Here is a 5,085-nt window from a genome sequence, read left to right as displayed (position 1 = left end):
CCCCCTTCCCTCCTCCCTTTTCTTTTTCCGTCTCCATTCCCCTCCTGCCTCACTACAGAAACCCCTAGGGGGAGAGGATGGGCTTTTCTAGCCTACAGTTTCCTCCCAGGAGACTTTGGTTTTTACTGTTTCTTCCCTCTATTTTCTTTTTCTACTTGAGGGAAACCGAAGTAACCCTTTGTACCTGCTCCCTTGCAATGATATAGCCAGGAAAACGTGTTGTCTTAAACCACTTCTCTTACCCCTCCTCCAACTCACTGTGGACTGGGTCACCAGCTCCCCTCTTTTCTCCAAGGTCACCGAGATCCATGTGCTCCCCTTTTTGTGTACAGAGGCCTGCAGGGTTTTCTGGCTGGACCCTAGAACAGGGCTCTAAGTTTTAGAACAAACATCTCAGTACTACTCTCTGGGGCTGCACATAGACTACCTGGACTCCTTTTTCTCCCTCTGGGTCAAAGGAGACAGGATCCTGGGCCCAGGTCTTTGAGCCGAACCTTTTGCCCTATGCTCCTTGAGGAATCTTGCTCTGAGGCTAGGTTCTGGCCTTGTTCTCTGATCTCCACTGCTTCATCTTCCCTCCCTGGACTCCTGGGTTGATCTGTGGTCTCAGTCTTCCAGCAGACGTCCTTCCTGTTCCTGCCTCCCCCACCCTCAGTCCCTTCATTACTCTGCACCCCTGTGTGGTCAGAGCCCCAGGACTTCTCTTAAGGCCCCTTACCACAAGCTGCCTTTTCTGCGGTGACAACAGTCCTTGTCTGTTGTTATTGGTGTTTTTCCAGAGGGGTAAGCAGAGATCCTGGTTTCAATGACGCTTGGAAATAGAGCTTTCCAGAGACAAGAGCATTGGGTGTATTTTTTTTTTTCTGAATAAAAGTGGTGTGTGGAAATGCTGTAATTAAAGTGATACTGGAACACATCTGGTTTGTGGCTCTGTTGACTGGGTGTGTCTGAATGCAAGAGCGGTCTCATTGCCAGACCAGCTAGCATGTGGTGATGCTGTGGAGAGGGGCCAGCCAGGGAGGAGGTTGGGCCATGTCAGCAGACACAGGTACCAGATGCTTGGGACATTTGGCAAAGTCTGCCAGCTTCTCCCCTTCATGGAGAGAGGTGGAGAAGCACCCAGAGAAACTGAATGCTCCCAGTGGTAGAAGGCAAGGCAGCCTGGAAGTAGCAGGACCTTCAGGATTGAGGGTGGTATGCTGGAGACAGGAGCTGTATCCTTCCTGAACACTGTTCTGAATAGAGTGACGTTCTGAATAGAGTGACGTGCTAGTCACTGCATGCCTACCATGCAAAACAAAGGGAAGGTCCAATGTCTATTAGCAGGTTTCCCTCTGTCCTAGGTCAGAGCAGACACAGTGAAGGACTGTGTGGGGACTGTTGCACTAGAGATCTGGCTGCCATCTCCAGGAGTGGGTGGATTCCACTCTCAGAAATAAGCAGCCTAATGGGGGGAATACAACAACAAAAACCAAACATCTGTAAACATTCACCTCCCTCCAGCTTCCAGATCCCCTGCCCCCAACCAGGCCATAGGAAACGGGGGGGAGGGAGTGCTGCTGGACACTACTGAGTAGCTCCAGGAAGCACTCCCAAGTGTGTCAACATTGGCAGAGGCTGGTTGGGGCCAAACAAAGGTTGATTCTTCCCTTCTTATCTCAAAAAAGCCAGACCTTTCCCTTTAGCACTCCCCCAACCTCATCTCCTTGCTTGTCTCCAGCTTCTCTAACCAGAAATTTTTCTGCAGGGTTCGGGGGAGGAGAAGGGATGAGGTCTAAAGCCTTCCCTAGAAGGTGATGGCTGCCTCGGGAGCTGGAGCAAGAGAAGATGGTAGTTGGAGAAAAAAGTCCAGATTTTTTTTATTTACACATTTTACCATGTGTCTGGTTGCACGTTTTACCATGAGAGTGACTCGAGGAGGCTCTGGCCCACTTAGGGGTATCAGGCAGAAGCGGTTGGGTACAGGGTTCAGATTCCTGAGAAGAAGGGAAAAGGCAACTGAGTCTTGGAACCACCTTCAGCCTCAGACCTAGAAACCTACAACAGCATCTTATCCTGAGTTTGTTGGTATGTGTATGTAGGCTTTGGGAGGAAGGGGAATGTGTGTGTTGGGGGGTGGGGTAGGGTGGCAGCGGGTTTTCTCTGATGGCTGGACAGCTGGCCTTGAAGGATGTATTTGCTTTCCAGAAAATCCAACTTTCCCACCTTGGGCCTGAGCATCCTGGTGCAGCAATGGCGCCACCTGCTGCCCTTGATGAGCTTCTATTGCAAAGCCTGAGTTCAATTACCCTCCATATTGGGTTTCTCTCCCAGTTGCCCCACCCTTAAGAGTCTAGTCCAGTTTCTCTCATAAACAAAGCTCATGGAACTATAGAAATTCACTTCTGGAAAGAACTTTAAAGATATATTCGAGTCAATCTTATGATCTTTAACTGACCCTGTGGAACAAGCAGGAATTGAAAAGGAGAAAAAGAGGCGGGGTGGGGGGGGTGTGGAAGGAGGGAGGAACCTTGGCTCAGGCACAAAGTGAGAGTGGTTCTTCCTTCAAAGGACCGGAGAATAGATGTGGCTTGCCTAATCATCAGGAATTCAGATGTCCTGAATCCGAAGCTTTCCCCTCCATCATATCATCCTACCCTTCTGCTGAGGTCTCCAGGCTGCTCCACGTGGATGTCATGAAGCCAGTGTGGCAGATTCAGGATAGATGTGGAACTTCACCTCTGGAGCATTTCATCAACAGATGCTCTTCCAAGCCCAGCCAGCCAAGCAGGTTCTGGAGGAGCTTTGGGACAAAGATCTCAGGAGGCTGTGGGGCCCCCTCTGTGGTGGCCACAGTCAGTCCAGAAGAGTTCACTCTGGGGGTTCACATTGTTCATTATGGAAAGCACACCTGGAATCATTTTCTGCCAGATTTTCATCTAGGCCAAATAGGTCATCTTAATGTTATCCCCTATAGCTAGTTGGTCCCACACATCCTCTTCACACAAACCCAGTAATAGGTAAGTAATGTTGTGCAACAAGATGCTGCTTCTGTGCCTGAAGACCCCACCCAAGGAGGTCCCAGCCACTGTTCAATCATTCAACAAATGTTATGGAGCATCTCCTATGTGTCAGACACTGTCCAAGAGACTAGGAATGGAGCAAATACTCATGGAGCTTGTAATTCTAGCAAAGGAGAAAGACTATAAACGATTTTATTTTAGTAAAGATATACATATGTGTTTAGGTCATGTTAAGAGCTATGAAAAATATAAAATACATTGAGAGCGATGATTGGTATTTTACATATGGTGGTTACTTTTTAAAAGGTAACAGTTGAGAGGATAGGTTCACCTGAACGCAGTGAAGAAGCAGGTGACATGCTAAGCTGGAAGAGATCATCCCGTGCAGAAGAATCACGTGCAGAGCCCTGTGATGCAAACCTACCCAGAGCAGAAAGCATCAGTGAGTGCAGGGAGAGAGGGACAGGAGGCCAGACCATATGAGGCCTTTTAGTGGCAGATTGGGAAGGCGCTGGAAGGTTTTGAGGGTTTCTGATTTAAAGGGATCGTGCTGGCTGCTAAAGGTAAAGAGATAAGAGAGTGGGAGGAAGGAGATGGAGTGGTCTATCATGACAGTATCAAGAGAAATGATCATGGCTGGGAGTGGGTGATAATATTGGCAGTGGTGAGATGAAGCAGAATCCAAAAGATGTTTTGAAGGTAGAACTAACAGGACTTGCTTGGTCTATTTAGTCCTTCAAATAATAATTACAATAACAATGTTAGCTAACATTTATTGAGTTCTTACTGTATAAGAATAGAGACACTGTACCAATATTTAAATAGTGTATTTTACTTAATATTCACAGGGATCCTATGATGTGGGCACTCTTATCTCAGGAAAAAACAACAACAATAACAAGGACCACGCTAGATGCCCTCTGTGGCAGAGGCAAAGATGAGTATGATGTGAGTTTATTTGAACCACGGATTTTTAAATTTTGAGAAGAACTCTACAAGTACATTCAAACAAAGACACAAAAACAAATACAAGGCAGAACATGAGAAATTACACATAGAATACATGAAGTGCTGTGTGTTCAGGGGTAGACAGGACTGCTAGTTGGGAAGATCTGAGACTGGGTCATAGACAGATGGTATCTGAGGAGGTCTGTGAAAGGAGTAAGATTTTGATGGCAATAATGGGTGAGATATTTAAGACTGATAGAAGAACACATACAATATGTGGAGATGGGCAAATATAAAGTACCTTCAAGGACAATGTGTTTTCCAGTATGGTGAGATGTGTTCAGGGAAGCTGAGTACCAGAAAAATCAATGTGTCAGTTCATGCAGTGTTTAAAACTAGACCACAGAGTTTAATTTTATTCAACAGAGAAGGAGGAGTCACAGAAGAGTTTCCATTTATTCATTAATTTATTCATTTATTCAACAAATATTTTTTGAGTGCTTATTATAAGCTAGGTACTTTGCCAGGCACCTGGGATAAGACACAGTCCCTTCTGTCAAGTCTTTACATTGGGTGAGTGTGGGAGGGAAAGATGACAGAACAATTTGCATTGAGCATGAGTGCTGGAGTGTAGGAAGCTCTTGAGTGGGAGGGGCATGGAAGTCATGGAAGGCTTCCCAGAAGAGGTGACATCTGGACTGACCCTGTGGAACAAGCAGGAATTAAAAAGGAGAAAAAGAGAGAAATGGGTGTTCCAGGGGGAGGAAGGAATCTTGGCTCAGGCACAAAGTGAGAGTGGTTATTCCAGAAGTGTGAGTGATTCTTTTAAGGCCCCAGCACAAAATGTGATTCTTCTCTATATCTCCTCTTTCTTTCTTTCTTTCTTTTTTTTGTTTTTGAGTTGGAGTCTCACTCTGTCACCCAGACTGGAGTGCAGTGGCCGCTCCCAGCCACCGCAGCCTCGACCTGCTCGGCTCCAGCAATCCTTCCACCTCAGCCTTCCCAGTAGCCGGAACTACAGGTGCGCACGCTACCACGCCTAGCTGATTTTTTATTTATTGTAGAGATGAGGTCTCGCCAAGTTGCCCAGGCGGGTCTCGAACCCGCGGACTCAGGCAATCCACTCACCTCAGCC

Source organism: Carlito syrichta, unplaced genomic scaffold, assembly GCF_000164805.1.
Source record: "Carlito syrichta isolate Samal-C Ts95f unplaced genomic scaffold, Tarsius_syrichta-2.0.1 Scaffold310050, whole genome shotgun sequence".
In the NCBI taxonomy this organism is placed as follows: Eukaryota; Metazoa; Chordata; class Mammalia; order Primates; family Tarsiidae; genus Carlito; species Carlito syrichta.
Note: the sequence above shows the minus strand (reverse complement) of the source record.